Source organism: Salmo salar, chromosome ssa22, assembly GCF_905237065.1.
Source record: "Salmo salar chromosome ssa22, Ssal_v3.1, whole genome shotgun sequence".
Classification (NCBI taxonomy): Eukaryota; Metazoa; Chordata; class Actinopteri; order Salmoniformes; family Salmonidae; genus Salmo; species Salmo salar.
The window spans coordinates 46,018,446-46,034,442 of record NC_059463.1 but is presented as its reverse complement, the minus strand read 5'-3'; the positions used below and the strand labels follow the sequence as shown (position 1 = coordinate 46,034,442).

At 43.5% G+C, this 15,997-nt stretch overlaps 1 protein-coding gene across 5 annotated transcripts in view; it reads left to right on the top strand.

The window, feature by feature from the left end:
- The first annotated feature begins 10,011 nt into the window (after nucleotides 1-10,011).
- Nucleotides 10,012-15,997, top strand: part of LOC106583586 (plexin-A1) — a 371,415-nt gene continuing 365,429 nt past the window's right edge. For 2 of the 5 annotated variants that reach the window (XM_045705581.1, XM_014167948.2), the window contains exon 1: nucleotides 10,012-10,181. The gene's annotated coding sequence lies outside the window, so the exon portion shown is untranslated. The remainder of the gene's footprint in view (nucleotides 10,182-15,997) is intronic. The other 3 variants (XM_014167946.2, XM_014167944.2, XM_014167947.2) reach the window with 2 other exon arrangements.

The following is a 15,997-nucleotide window of genomic DNA, read 5'->3' as shown; positions in this document are numbered from 1 at the left end:
TCAGATCAATTCATCTCACCACGGGGGAGACATCAATTTTAAATTCACATGCAGTTAAAATGACTGCCTCGGCACTTCTAGTGTTAAGAGTTCTTTACTTATTTACTGCCCCCTTGTGTTATGTGAATAATCACAAGCAACAGGTTCATACAGCATATCTGATCAACTGTCTGCCATGTAATACTTGTTTAATGCCATGTAATACCTGTCCTATGCCATGTAAAACCTGTCCTAATCGTCATTGGCAGTTCCTGGGCGATTTGTTTCCTCATCTGGTACGGATGAATCTCATAATGAAATTTGTAAATGACCTGACAGGCTTATGTGGATGCATGAGCTAACAATTAGCCAATTACATCCTCATTAGCTGGTTGGTCTTAGCGTGACGTGTCACCTCGGGTAACAGGTGTCCCTGCAGTGTAAATAGTGTTTAACACTATCTATGTTTTGTTGGCATAGGTTTGTTTTTATTGGTAGGGTGTCTTATTTGAAGATTATGGATCCACTGAAGTCTCCCCTGTGGTGAGATCAATTGATCTGATGAAGATGGAGAACTGCAGCGAGTGGGTGTAAACATGCATACTGGAAATGCATATAAGAGCACGTGTCTATGTGTGCTTAGTGTTTAGTGTGTAAATATTTTTGCACAAGATGTGTTTGAGTGCGTGTACCGTATATGCACATTTGAGTGTGTTTATTCAAGTGTGTGTGATATTTGTGTATAGTGTGTGCTTTTATAAGAGCGCTAAGCGTGTGTGTGTGTGTGTGTGTGTGTGTGTGTGTGTGCAGGGGACATGCACTGTAGGTGTAAAGGACATCACACTGCTTGCTTAGTGAGTACCACTTCCTCCGGGCTGGGCCATACCTGGTGCGAACTCGGGACCTCTACCTCACAAACACACGTGACTGCCCTCATCAAGCATCTTAGCCGATCGAAACACCTCAGAAGCTTGCTAATGAGGCGACACTTCAGGCTGAGGAGTAGATTTCACACACCCCCATGTGCTACATTTACCCCTCAAACTTACTCAACAGCGACCCCAGCGCAATTGTAGATCTGGGTCACGGCACCACTGTAAAGGACATCACACTTCTTGCTTAGCGAGTACCACTTCCTCCCGATTCAGGCCATACCTGGCACGAACTCTGGACCTCTGCCTAACAAACACACGTGACTGCCCTCCTCAAGTGCATCTTAGCCGATTGCGCCACCTCAAAAAGTTAGCTAATGAGGTGATGCAAGCCGGACACTTCAGGCTGAGGAGTAGGTTTCACACATCCCCATGGGCTACATAAGGATAGAGGAGACTACTGCCTCTAGTACAGTTGAAGTCAAAAGTTTACATACACTTAGGTTGGAGTCATTAAAACTTGTTTTTCAACCACTCCACAAAGTTCTTGTTAACAAACTATAGTTTTGGCAAGTCGGTTAGGACATCTACTTTGTGCATGACACAAGTCATTTTTCCAACAATTGTTTACAGACAGATTATTTCACTTATAATTCACTGTATCACAATTCCAGTGGGTCAGAAGTTTACATACACTAAGTTGACTGTGCCTTTAGACAGCTTGGAAAATTCCAGAAAATGATGTCATGGCTTTAGAAGCTTCTGATAGGCTAATTGACATCATTTGAGTCAATTGGAGGCATACCTGTGGATGTATTTCAAGGCCTACCTTCAAACTCTGTGCCTCTTTGGCTGACATCATGGGAAAATCTAAAGAAAATCAGCCAAGACCTCAGAAAAATGCGGCACCGGTGTGCTTTAGAACCAAGCGGTCGGGCAGGCTGTTTTCCCCGATTTCATTCGGCTGGATTTAGGATGGCATGGACACCACAGGACCAGCACGGATAAACAGAGGCAGGTGTTGTCTGTGTTGCGCTTTTTCTCAGAGTTTTAAAAGCAAGCAGAGCAGAACCTAGCTACTCTTTAGTTGACTGATCTAGCTGGCAAGGTAACTTCTGTTTGACAGAAACAAAAACAAAAAAATCCCAGTGTTGAGCTAGTAGGGTAACTGACATGTTACGTTAGCTAATGTTTCATCCCCTCTTGACTGAAATTAATGAACTATTAGCAGCTAGTTAGATAGCTAGTAGCTACCACAGCCAGTTCAGCTCTAGCTAGCCTCTAGCTATCTGTCAAGTAGCAGTATCTAACAGCTGTGTATGGAAATGTTTTGTAGCTTTTGTTTTGTCCCATTTCAACAGAAGTACATTTGATGACATACCATTGTACCATTAACTGGAGCTAGCCACAAGTTGGCTAACGTTAGCTAGCTAGCTGACTCACTGAAACCAACAGCCAAACGATTGAAGACCGATATTCTGACATTTTATCAGCACAATATGAGTTTTTATTAGTCAGTACAACAACGTAACTTTATTGATCTGTCAGTTTCCCTAGCTAATTCCCTACTTTTCATACTGCCACGGTATAAACAGCTATACTGGCTTCACTGTCATGGTGTACAGTCAGTACACAACACTATGCTCATCATGTCTTAGCAGGATCAGATGGTGCCAGGGAAGACCAGTCTACGGAGCTCTGTTGAATTTTGCAGTATATTAAAACAATCAGTGAACGGATACAAAGTTCCATCTTCAGTTGATGGGTAGGCTACAGTCTGTGAATCTGAATAATGGTCATTTCAGTTATTGAACCATTGATTCTATTAATGGATAATATAATGTATAAATGTACAACAAGGTAATTCTTTGTTATGCCTCATCTGAGCAGGATCAGATGGTGACAGGAGTCTCATCAGGGTCAGGCAACCAGGGAAGACTAGTCTGTGACAGTGCAGAGGAGAACTCTTGCAGATACAACACTTTATTCTCTCTGTGCATAAAATCAAATTTATTTATATAGCCCTTCTTACATCAGCTGATATCTCAAAGTGCTGTACAGAAACCCAGCCTAAAACCCCAAACAGCAAGCAATGCAGGTGTAGAAGCACGGTGGGTACGAAAAACTCCCTAGAAAGGCTAAAATCTAGGAAGAAACTTAGAGAGGAACCAGGCTATGAGGGGTGGCCAGTCCTCTTCTGGCTGTGCCGGGTGGAGATTATAACAGCACATGGCCAAGATGTTCAAATGTTCATAAATTACCAGCATGGTCAAATAATAATAATCACAGTAGTTGTCGAGGGTGCAACAAGTCAGCACCTCAAGAGTAAATGTCAGTTGGCTTTTCATAGCCGATCATTGAGAGTATCTCTACCGCTCCTGCTGTCTCTAGAGAGTTGAAAACAGCAGGTCTGGGACAGGTAGCACGTCCGGTGAACAGGTCAGTGTTCCATAGCCGCAGGCAGAACAGTTGAAACTGGAGCAGCAGCACGGCCAGGTGGACTGGGGACAGCAAGGAGTCATCATGTCTGGTCCAAGGGGAGGGAGGCATGGTCCAAGGGGAGGGAGGCATGGTCCAAAGGGAGGGAGGGAGGGAGGGAGACTTAAATTCACACAGGACACCAGATAAGACAGGATAAATACTCCAGATATAACAGACTGACCCTAGCCCCTCGACACATAAACTACTGCAGTATAAATACTGGAGGCTGAGACAGGAGGGGTCAGGAGACACTGTGGCCCCATCCGATGATACCCCCGGACAGGGCCAAACAGGAAGGATATAACCCCACCCACTTTGCCAAAGCACAGCCCCCACACCACTAGAGGAATATCTTCATCCACCAACTTACCATCCTGAGACAAGGCCGAGTATAGCCCACAAAGATCTCCGCCACGGCACAACCCAAGGGGGGCGCCAACCCAGACAGGAAGACCACGTCAGTGACTCAACCCACTCAAGTTACGCACCCCTCCTAGGGACGGCATGGAAGAATACCAATAAGCCATTGACTCAGCCCCTGTAATAGGGTTAGAGGCAGAGAATCCCAGTGGAGAGAGGGGAACCGGCCAGGCAGAGACAGCAAGGGTGGTTCGTTGCTCCAGAGCCTTTCCGTTCACCTTCACACTCCTGGGCCAGACTACACTCAATCATAGAACCTACTGAAGAGATGAGTCTTCAGTAAAGACTTAAAGGTTGAGACCGAGTCTGCATCTCTCACATGGGTAGGCAGACCATTCCATAAAAATGGAGCTCTATAGGAGAAAGCCCTGCCTCCTGCTGTTTGCTTAGAAATTCTAGGGACAATTAGGAGGCCTGCGTCTTGTGACCGTAGCGTACGTGTAGGTATGTACGGCAGAACCAAATCGGAAAGATAGGTAGGAGCAAGCCCATGTAATGCTTTGTAGGTTAGCAGTAAAACCTTGAAATCAGCCCTTGCCTTAACTTCTCTAGGGCCGGCGGGACGAAATCGTCCCACCTACGTAACAGCCAGTGGAATCCTCTCTTCGCCAGACCATTTCCGGAGACCTTCTCCCTTACCTCACCTCGCTCATCAACTCATCCTTGACCGCTGGCTACATCCCTTCCGTCTTCAAGAGAGCGAGAGTTGCACCCCTTCTGAAAAAACCTACACTTGATCCCTCCGAAGTCAACAACTACAGACCAGTATCCCTTCTTTCTTTTCTCTCCAAAACTCTTGAACGTGCCGTCCTTGGCCAGCTCTCCTGCTATCTCTCTCAGAATGACCTTCTTGAGCCAAATCAGTCAGGTTTCAAGACTGGTCATTCAACTGAGACTGCTCTTCTCTGTGTCACGGAGGCTCTCTGCACTGCTAGAGCTAACTCTCTCTCCTCTGCTCTCATCCTCATTGACCTATCTGCTGCCTTTGATACGGTGAACCATCAGATCCTCCTCTCCACCCTCTCCGAGTTGGGCATCTCCGGCGCGGCCCACGCTTGGATTGCGTCCTACCTGACAGGTCGCTCCTACCAGGTGGCGTGGCGAGAATCTGTCTCCGCACCATGTGCTCTCACCACTGGTGTCCCCCAGGGCTCTGTTCTAGGCCCTCTCCTATTCTCGCTATACACCAAGTCACTTGGCTCTGTCATATCCTCACATGGTCTCTCCTATCATTGCTATGCAGACGACACACAATTAATCTTCTCCTTTCCCCCTTCTGATAACCAGGTGGCGAATCGCATCTCTGCATGTCTGGCAGACATATCAGTGTGGATGACGGATCACCACCTCAAGCTGAACTTCGGCAAGACGGAGCTGCTCTTCCTCCCGGGGAAGGACTGCCCGTTCCATGATCTCGCCATCACGGTTGACAACTCCATTGTGTCCTCCTCCCAGAGTGCTAAGAACCTTGGCGTGACCCTAGACAACACCCTGTCGTTCCCTACTAACATCAAGGCGGTGACCCGATCCTGTAGGTTCATGTTCTACAACATTCGCAGAGTACGACCCTGCCTCACACAGGAAGCGGCGCAGGTCCTAATCCAGGCACTTGTCATCTCCCGTCTGGATTACTGCAACTCGCTGTTGGCTGGGCTCCCTGCCTGTGCCATTAAACCCCTCCAACTCATCCAGAACGCCGCAGCCCGTCTGGTGTTCAACCTTCCCAAGTTCTCTCACGTCACCCCGCTCCTCCGCTCTCTCCACTGGCTTCCTGTTGAAGCTCGCATCCGCTACAAGACCATGGTGCTTGCCTACGGAGCTGTGAGGGGAACGGCACCTCCGTACCTTCAGGCTCTGATCAGGCCCTACACCCAAACAAGGGCACTGTGTTCATCCACCTCTGGCCTGCTCGCCTCCCTACCTCTGAGGAAGCACAGTTCCCGCTCAGCCCAGTCAAAACTGTTCGCTGCTCTGGCACCCCAATGGTGGAACAAGCTCCCTCACGACGCCAGGACAGCGGAGTCAATCACCACCTTCCGGAGACACCTGAAACCCCACTTCTTTAAGGAATACCTAGGATAGGATAAAGTAATCCTTCTAACCCCCCCCCTTAAAAGATTTAGATGCACTATTGTAAAGTGGTTGTTCCACTGGATATCATAAGGTGAATCCACCAATTTGTAAGTCGCTCTGGATAAGAGCATCTGCTAAATGACTTAAATGTAATGAAAATGTAAATTCAAATACCTTAGAAATGCTATTACTTCAATTTCTCAAACATATGACTATTTTACAGCTATTTAAAGATAAGACTCTCGTTAATCTAACCACACTGTCCGATTTCAAAAATGCTTTACAACGAAAGCAAAACATTAGATTATGTCAGCAGAGTACCCAGCCAGAAATAATCAGACACCCATTTTTCAAGCAAGCATATAATGTCACAAAAACCCAGAAGACAGCTAAATGCAGCACTAACCTTTGATCTTCATCAGATGACAACCCTAGGACATTATGTTATACAATACATGCATGTTTTGTTCAATCAAGTTCATATTTATATCAAAAAACTGCTTTTTACATTAGCATGTGACGTTCAGAACTAGCATACCCCCCGCAAACTTACGGTGAATTTACTAAATTACTCACGATAAACGTTCACAAAAAGCATAACAATTATTTTAAGAATTATAGATACAGAACTCCTCTATGCACTCGATATGTCCGATTTTAAAATAGCTTTTCGGTGAAAGCACATTTTGCTATATTCTAAGTAGATAGCCCGGCATCACAGGGCTAGCTATTTAGACACCCAGAAAGTTTAGCACTCACCAAAGTCAGATTTACTATAAGAAAAATGTTATTACCTTTGGTGTTCTTCGTCAGAATGCACTCCCAGGACTTCTACTTCAATAACAAATGTTGGTTTGGTCCCAAATAATCCATCGTTATATCCAAACAGTGGCGTTTTGTTCGTGCGTTCAAGACACTATCCGAAAGGGTAAAGAAGGGTGACGAGCATGGCGCATTTCGTGACCAAAAAATTCTAAATATTCCATTACCGTACTTCGAAGCATGTCAACCGCTGTTTAAAATCCATTTTTATGCCATTTTTCTCGTAAAAAAGCGATAATATTCCGACCGGGAATCTGCATTTAGGTAAACAGACGAAAGACAATAAAGCATGGGGTCGACTCGGGCACGCGCCTAAGCCCATTGTCCTCTGATCGGCCACTTGCCAAAAGCGTAAATGTGTTTCAGCCTGGGGCTGCCTCGATATCATTCAGCTTTTTCCCGGGCTCTGAGAGCCTATGGGAGCCGTAGGAAGTGTCACGTTACAGCAAAGATCCTCAGTCTTCAATAAAAAGAGCCAAGATGAACAACAACTTGTCAGACAGGCCATTTCCTGTAAGGAATCTTCTCAGGTTTTTGCCTGCCATATGAGTTCTGTTATACTCACAGACACCATTCAAACAGTTTTAGAAACTTTAGGGTGTTTGCTATCCGAAGCCAAATAATTATATGCATATTCTAGTTACTGGGCAGGAGTAGTAACCAGATTAAATCGGGTACATTTTTTATCCGGCCGTGTCAATACTGCCCCCTACCCCCAACAGGTTAACAGGAAGCCTGTGTAGGGAGGCTAGCACTGGAGTAATATGATCAAATTTTGGGGTTCTATTCAGGATTCTAGCAGCCGTATTTAGCACTAATGGAAGTTTTTTTAGTGTTTTATCCGGGTAGCCGGAAAGTAGAGCATTGCAGTAGTCCAACCTAGAAGTAACAAAAGCATGGATTAATTTTTCTACAACATTTGTGGACAGAAAGTTTCTGATTTTTGCAATGTTACGTAGATGGAAAAAAGCTGCCCTTGAAACAGTCTTGATATGTTCTTCAAAAGAGAGATCAGGGTCCAGAGTAACGCCAAGGTCCTTCACAGTTTTATTTGAGACGACTGTACAACCATCAAGATTAATTGTCAGATTTAACAGAAGATCTCTTTGTTTCTTGGGACCTAGAACAAGCATCTCTGTTTTGTCCGAGTTTAAAAGTAGAAAGCTTGCATCAATCCACTTCCTTATGTCTGAAACACAGGCTTCTAGCGAGGGCAATTTTGGGGCTTCACCATGTTTCATAGAAATATACAGCTGTGTGTCATCCGCATAGCAGTGAAATTTAACATTAAGTTTTCGAATGACATCCCCAAGAGGTAAAATATATAGTGAAAACAATAGTGGTCCTAAAACGGAACCTTGAGGAACACCGAAATGTACAGTTGATTTGTCAGAGGACAAACCATTCACAGAGACAAACTGATATCTTTAAGATCTAAAGCAGCCCAGAACTTGTCCGTGTAGACCAATTTGTCTTGTCCAGCAAACACTGGACAAGCAAGAAGCTTCAAAGATTGAAAATATTTTAAGGCAGTCTACCAAACCTCTAAAGTTGATTACCAAACTGTGTCAAGGGTTGATAGAGTATTTTCCAGATGACACAACATTTAAAACAAAAATGTAAGGAAGACCTGGGAGATGCTATCGATGATGAATGGATACAGATATGTTAGAATGCCATGCCATTAGAAATGCATTGCCATTATTCGCAAGGTTTGGTTATCCTCCCACAATGGATGGAAGAAATATCAAGTTATGTATCACTGGATGCCTTATATGGAATACTGTACAACAAAAGGAGTCTGCATTGAAAACATGCCCACGTCAGGGGAGATACCTATTTAGGCAATCCATAGCTGCTGGGCTGCTCAGTCCTGGCCCTATGGGTCTGCAGTACTGTTGGTTGTCACTCTGGCCTTGGCCTAACACACCTGAAACCAATAATGAATGTTTCACTAAGATCCTAAAGCTGAGTGGGGTGTGTTGGCTTGTGCCGCCGCAGTGCCGTGTACCCCTAGGGGCAGGACGTGGTGACCCAGCTATATTGTGTGCAAGTAAAAAGAACTCTACATTACTATTAGGCCTATGATATGAATTATATGAAGGATGTACTGTTTATGTGTGTTAATGTGTAGGTGTATGTGTGTTTTTATTAAACTTTTGTTTTTCCAAACCTTTCCCTTGAAATATAAAAAAAGGATGTGAAGGAAGTTGTGTTGGAGAGAGAGGCGGCTTGGGCTGGCTGGGCGGTCTGGCTGAAATTTGCTATAGACAATGTCTTAATAAAGACAATAAAAAGTCTTTGTACTTTATTTATAAGAGTTGTTCATTTGTTAGGCTATTGATTTAAGGTGCAACACAGTACTGATTATTGAATTACCATTGATCTAGTTCAGTCTTATCAATCACTTAAACATATTTAATAATGATCTCTTACTTAGCTTGATAACTGTGAGCATTTTTGCTTACTTTTTGTTGTTCTAAATAGAGACAACTAGAAGGGCCATAGGTCATATTAGATTGTGTAGAAATGCAGGAAATGAGCTTCAGATGCCCCCCAAAATGGCAGGACCCCCGCCAAGTTATGTCCCCCCCACTTCTAAAACCAAAGTTGTGCCCCCGAACAGATCAGTCAGTACATATTTCAACTGCATGTGTCCAATGTAACGGCTTGTTCTTTTCCTGAGCACGTTAATAATATTATATGAATTGAAAACAAATACAAAGAAAAATAACAACAATGAACAAACAAATAGATACCCTTAAATATTCTCTGCTTTCAGACCACGTCGGATCCTCTGTTTACTACCTCTCCAAATCATGACAGCCGCACACACACATGCACACTTACACGCACGTACACGTGCAAACACACAGAGCCAGGTGGTTGTTGGAATAACTCAGCAATCCCAAAAGCGTCCTTGCCGAGGGACCCATGGAACTGTGCCCAATACACACTTAGTAAGATGTTGAGATTCTGTGAGACTATTTATGAATATTAACATTTCAGGTTTCAAAGTCACTTCTACTGTCTTAAAGAACATGTTCTATAGACAGGTCTGTAATGAACCCTGTTTGTGAACAACCAAGCCTATCCTGAAGCAATAATCTCTCTTGCTGACAAAGACAAATGTAGACTGGTAATTTGGTATTCGTATTGCCTAACCTTATTCATTCCACTGCTCCACCCAGAGAAAATGTCTCTCTCATTTTATGAAACGAGATCAAAGACCAAGAAAGTGAGATTGTTTTGCCAATTACATGCTGTGGCCACAAGCCGACTCACTGACGCCCTCTGTGGACCATACAAGGTATTGGGACAAGACAGCACATATCCACGCGCTACTTGCTCGCGCCCCGCTTGCTCACATCGAGGCTGGCTTCTCACTGGAAGCCTCGAGCTGCATTCCTCTCCATACACACGAAGGGAGCCGGCGTGGTGAGCGCACTAGTAGTCCGTGACGAGTGAAAATGTCTTTTAAGTTTTGGAATTTAACCATGGCATGGATATCTAACCCAAGGATCACTTGAATTTGTAAGTAGGCCTATCCAGATCAATTGGTGCGTTGTTTGAATGAGATAAACGTTTATTTTGGGTTGAAACATTTGGGTGTTTTCGCTCCCATGTTGACAGTTTGTCTTGGCAGTTTTACAGTTGCGTCTGACTGTAAGAGTTTGAAGCTTGTGATTTCTAAACAGCCCTTGTACTAGGCGAACAACGGGTTACCAAAGCGCAACCAGTCTATTTACCTGTGTAGCCTATTGAACTTAACAAGTAGTTGTTTTGCATGTTGTCTTGGATGCGCATACAACCGGTTATTTTTTTTAATGTAGCCCAATTCAACCAGTTGAAGGGTTGATCAACACCGAAGTGGGAAAACTGCGGACATTATGTCGTTGGCAAGGGTTGGGTGTGTGGATGCATCCACTTACTGTTCCGTGTGTGGATGCATCCACATACTGTTCCGTGTGTGGATGCATCCACATACTGTTCCGTGTGTGGATGCATCCACTTACTGTTCCGTGTGTGGATGCATCCACTTACTGTTTGTTATACAGTACAAGCGCATAGGATACTTAAATAGGCTGAGCAGAAGAGTTCGAGCCTAATCGGGCTCGAAGAGTTCGAGCCTATGTTATTGCTGAATTCACCCAGGTTTTATCCCACGTCCTATCCTAGCATCCTTATATCCGTTTTGTTTTTATATTTGAACAAACATGGGAAAGGACCTATAGTTTCAAAACTGGAAAGCAGACCATTGTCTATTAGTTACCTCATTGCAAAGGGAATGCTGTTGCATTGCGTTTTTGAGAAGGAATGTCTCCATAGACTACATAATTATAGCTATTCACTGACAGACAGACACTGTCGCCTGGAAAACAGTCTTTCTTGGGCGGTGAGTGGGGAGGCATGTGTGGGTCTTGTATGTCTTTACATTGAAATTCGCGGCATGCTCTCACGTATGGGGTTATTTAATAGGGTTACTTCTTAGTCGTTCTACGCTACTTAGGCTGCGTTTAGACAGGCAGCCCAATTCTGATATTTTTGACCGATCAGATCAGCTCTGAAAAAATATATTATGTGAAAGAATCTGATGTGATTCGTTTAAAAAGACAAATTATTTGAAAAAATATCGGAATTGTCTAAATGCAGTCTAAATGGATATAAGGGGGTGTAGCATTTCTCATGGGAACCAGTATGCAGCTTTGGATTTAAAAAAATCGATTACCTTATTAACTTTAAAATAATGATAAATGGTGTGTGAAAAGAGCCATAATCGGCTGACTAGTGAGAGGCAATTTGTAGGCTTTGTTTCAACAGCAATAATTCCATATTGAGGAGTAATAGGATGAGAGTTGTCTGTGGGTGTGTTGGTCTACCCCATGCAATGAATGTCATCTATTGAATATGCGCTGATATAGGCTACTCTATTGGATTTGCTCGAATACTTTTTCAGTATTATTCTTGTGGACAAATTACACGTCAAAAATACAGCATTCACCAACTAAAAAATATATTTTTTTTTCCCCCTGACCAAATGTGAATTTATATAAAAGCAAACACATTTAAATCTGTTGTGATGGATTTGTCTTGTCCGTTGCCCCCAGTTTTATAATTCAAGGCAACCGACATGGGCTTGGTGGTTAACTTATCTAGGGCCGGTGGGACGAAATCGTCCCACCTACGTAACAGCCAGTGGAATCCTGTGGCGCGTTATTCAAATACCTTAGAAATGCTATTACTTCAATTTGTCAAACATATGACTATTTTACACCATTTTAAAGACAAGACTCTCGTTAATCTAACCACACTGTCCGATTTCAAAAAGCCTTTACAACGAAAGCAAAACATTAGATTATGTCAGCAGAGTACCCAGCCAGAAATAATCAGACACCCATTTTTCAAGCTAGCATATAATGTCACATAAACCCAAACCACAGCTATATGCAGCACTAACCTTTGATGATCTTCATCAGATGACACACCTAGGACATTATGTTATACAATACATGCATGTTTTGTTCAATCAAGTTCATATTTGTACCAGCTTTTTACATTAGCATGTGACGTTCAGAACTAGCAAACTTCCGGTGAATTTAATAAATTACTCACGATAAACGTTCACAAAAAAACATAACAATTATTTTAAGAATTATAGATCCAGAACTCCTCTATGCACTCGCTATGTCCGATTTTAAAATAGCTTTTCGGTGAAAGCACATTTTGCAATATTCTAAGTAGATAGCCCGGCATCACAGGGCTAGCTATTTAGACACCCACCAAGTTTAGCCCTGACCAAAGTCAGATTTACTATAAGAAAAATGTTATTACCTTTGCTGTTCTTCGTCAGAATGCACTCCCAGGACTTCTACTTCAATAACAAATGTTGGTTTGGTTCAAAATAATCCATAGTTATGTTCAAATATCCTCTGTTTTGTTCGTGCGTTCAAGACACTATCCGAAGTGTAAAGAAGGGTGACGCGCACGACGCATTTCGTGACCAAAAATGTCTAAATATTCCATTACCGTACTTCGAAGCATGTCAACCGCTGTTTAAAATCCATTTTTATGCCATTTTTCTCGTAAAAAAAGCGATAATATTCCGACCGGGAAAGCGTGTTTATGTTCAAAGAGAGAGAAAATAAAAACATGGGATCCCCTCGTGCACGAGCCTCAGTCTGATGGTCCTCTGATCGGCCACTTACCAAAGGCGATAATGTTTTTCAGTCAGGGGCTGGAATAACATCATTCAGCTTTTTCCCGGGTTCTGAGAGCCTATGGGAGCCGTAGGAAGTGTCACGTTACAGCAAAGATCCTAAATGTTCAATAAACAGAGCCAAGAAGCCCAAGGAATGGTCAGAGAGCGTACTTCCTGGGAATCTTCTCAGGTTTTTGCCTGCCATATGAGTTCTGTTATACCCACAGACACCATTCAAACAGTTTTAGAAACTTTAGGGTGTTTTCTATCCAAAGCCAATAATTATATGCATATTCTAGTTTCTGGGCAGTAGTAATAACCAGATTAAATCGGGTACGTTTTTTATCCGACTGTGTAAATACTGCCCCCTAGCCCTAACAGGTTAAAGGCTATGACACCTATTCACATGTCAATTATGAAAAATCTCAAACCTGACATAAATGCTTGTTTAGTAGGCGGTACTAGTTGAATGTCACCGACACTAATCAGCCATAGGGTTGGCATGGCTTTGGCTTGTAAATCACTGAATGACAGACTGGTTGGTCTTCTAGCCTCTCAAAATGTCAGATTCCACTGCAAATGGATTGTAGCCTAGTCTACACAGCTAATTGCGGCTACAATGTTTAAATTCTGTAGCGCTCTATTGCAAGTTGATACAATCAGGTCTCTACAGTGTGACCATTTTACTTGTATATGCGCATACATATTTTTCAGTGCGCCTAGAAAAATTCTAGCTTTATTACTTCAAATAAATATTTATGTGCCCCCACATTTCCCAACTTAGGTGCGCACGTGCTCGTTGTAAAAAAACGCCAGTGTAGAGCCTTGACAATGTTATCAGTACACGACCTACAGCGACCAGGGGCAACAATGTAGCTGAATGACACTTGCGTAGGAATGATGCTGCTGCTTTTTGATGCACTTTTCTCTTCATCTTGAGCCCAACTCACCTGCACGTCTTACCAAGTTGTTGGACAATCGTCTGAGGGGAATTTGATACATTGGACCTGATGTTTTGCTTGATAAATGCAATGTTTGGTAAAGTAATTTTTCTTCTCACTTACACAGAAGCTGTAAGTGCCCCAAATGGACATCTTTTAAGGAATAGTGTAGTTATGACTCCATCAGTGCTTGACTTGGGCAGGAGCTCACCGGAGCTGAGTACCGGCATCTCAAATGTTCTACTGCTTGAGCTCTTGTTCCTCTTATAGCTCAAAAGTATTGTGGAGCTCCTGCACCTAAATATAAAAGGTCAAATCCGCCACTTATTATAGACTCAAAATGTACTACAAAGTGTAAAAAGGATAATTTTGGTCATGAAGTCAGTCTCGTCCAAAACGGAGATTTGCGAGTTGATTGGAAAACATGGTATGTCAGAGTTAAGGGTACCGTAATAGTTTTCCTCGGGTTGGGTTTATCTCAATCCTGACGAACTTTGCCTCAGTTTCACACCATCTGGCTGAAGACCTGGTTAGACATTAAGTTATCTAGAAGGATGAGTGACTAACTGTGTACTGTTTTGGCAGAGTGAATGTGCAAACGCTTGCCATGTGCGAACACACATGAGACACCCACGTTAAACACCCCCCCCCATACATCTCTCGTTTGGCTTCAATCATGGCCGCTGCATTTCTTAATGAACCCGCTGAAAAACGAGGCCAAATCAGGAAGTTCAGCCTTCCTTTAAAGATGATTGAGGCTTCCCCAATAGAGCGTAATGGAATATCTGCTTTCCTATACGTACCGGTGGAGGTGTTATGTTTTTGGGGTTGTGGGCCAAGTCAAGGCTAGGAGGTGGGTTGTAGTTTTAGCTTCTTCCTCTCTTAAATCTTTAGCCCTTCCCTCACCCTTTCCTCTCTCTGTTCCTCTGCTTCTCTCTTTCCTCTCTCTGTTCCTCTGCTTCTCTCTTTCCTCTCTCTGTTCCTCTGCTTCTCTCTTTCCTCTCTCTGTTCCTCCGCTTCTCTCTTTCCTCTCTCTGTTCCTCCGCTTCTCTCCTTTTGATTGTTTTGCTTCCGTTGGCTGTCGGTCTCGGGCTGTGCTGGCTGTCGGTCTCGGGCTGCGCTGGCTGTCGGTCTCGGGCTGCGCTGGCTGTCGGTCTCGGGCTGCGCTGGCTGTCGGTCTCGGGCTGCGCTGGCTGTCGGTCTCGGGCTGCGCTGGCTGTCGGTCTCGGGCTGCGCTGGCTGTCGGTCTCGGCCTGCGCTGGCTGTGTCTTGCTCTCTCTCACTCGTTCTCTCACTATCCATTTGAACAGACCCCAGGATGGTTGATATTAGAGGTCGACCGATGATGATTTTTCAACGCCGATACCGATTATTGGAGGACCAAAAAAAGACGATAATGATTAAACGGACGATTTTTATATATATTTGTAATAATGCCAATTACAACAATACTGAATGAACACTTATTTTAACTTAATATAATACATAAATAAAATCAATTTAGTCTCAAATAAATAATGAAACATGTTCAATTTGGTTTAAATAATGCAAAAACAAAGTGTTGAAGTGCCATGTAAAAAAGCTAATGTTTAAGTTCCTTGCTCAGAACATATGAAAGCTGGTGGTTCCTTTTAACATGTCTTCAATATTCCCAGGTAAGAACTTTTAGGCTGTAGTTATTATAGGAATTATAGGACTATTTCTCTCTATACCATTTGTATTTCATATACCTTTGACTATTGGATGTTCTTATAGGCACTTTAGTATTGCCAGTGTAACAGTATAGCTTCTGTCCCTCTCCTCGCCCCTACCTGGGCTCGAACCAGGGACACATCGACAACAGCCACCCTCGAGGCATCGTTACCCATCGCTCCAAAAGAAGGTTATCCAGAGCAAGGGGAACAACTACTTCAAGGTCTCAGAGCGAGTGACGTCACCGATTGAAACGCTATTTAGCGCGCACCCCGCTAACTAGCTAGCCATTTCACATCGGTTACACCAGCCTAATCTTGGGAGTTGATAGGCTTTAAGTCATAAACACAGCTCAATGCTTGAAGCACAGCGAAGAGCTGCTGGCAAATGCACAAAAGTGCTGTTTGAATGAATGCTTACGAGCCTGCTGCTGCCTACCACCGCTCAGTCAGACTGCTCTATCAAATCATAGACTTAATTCTATTATAACACACAGAAATACGAGCCTTAGGCCATTA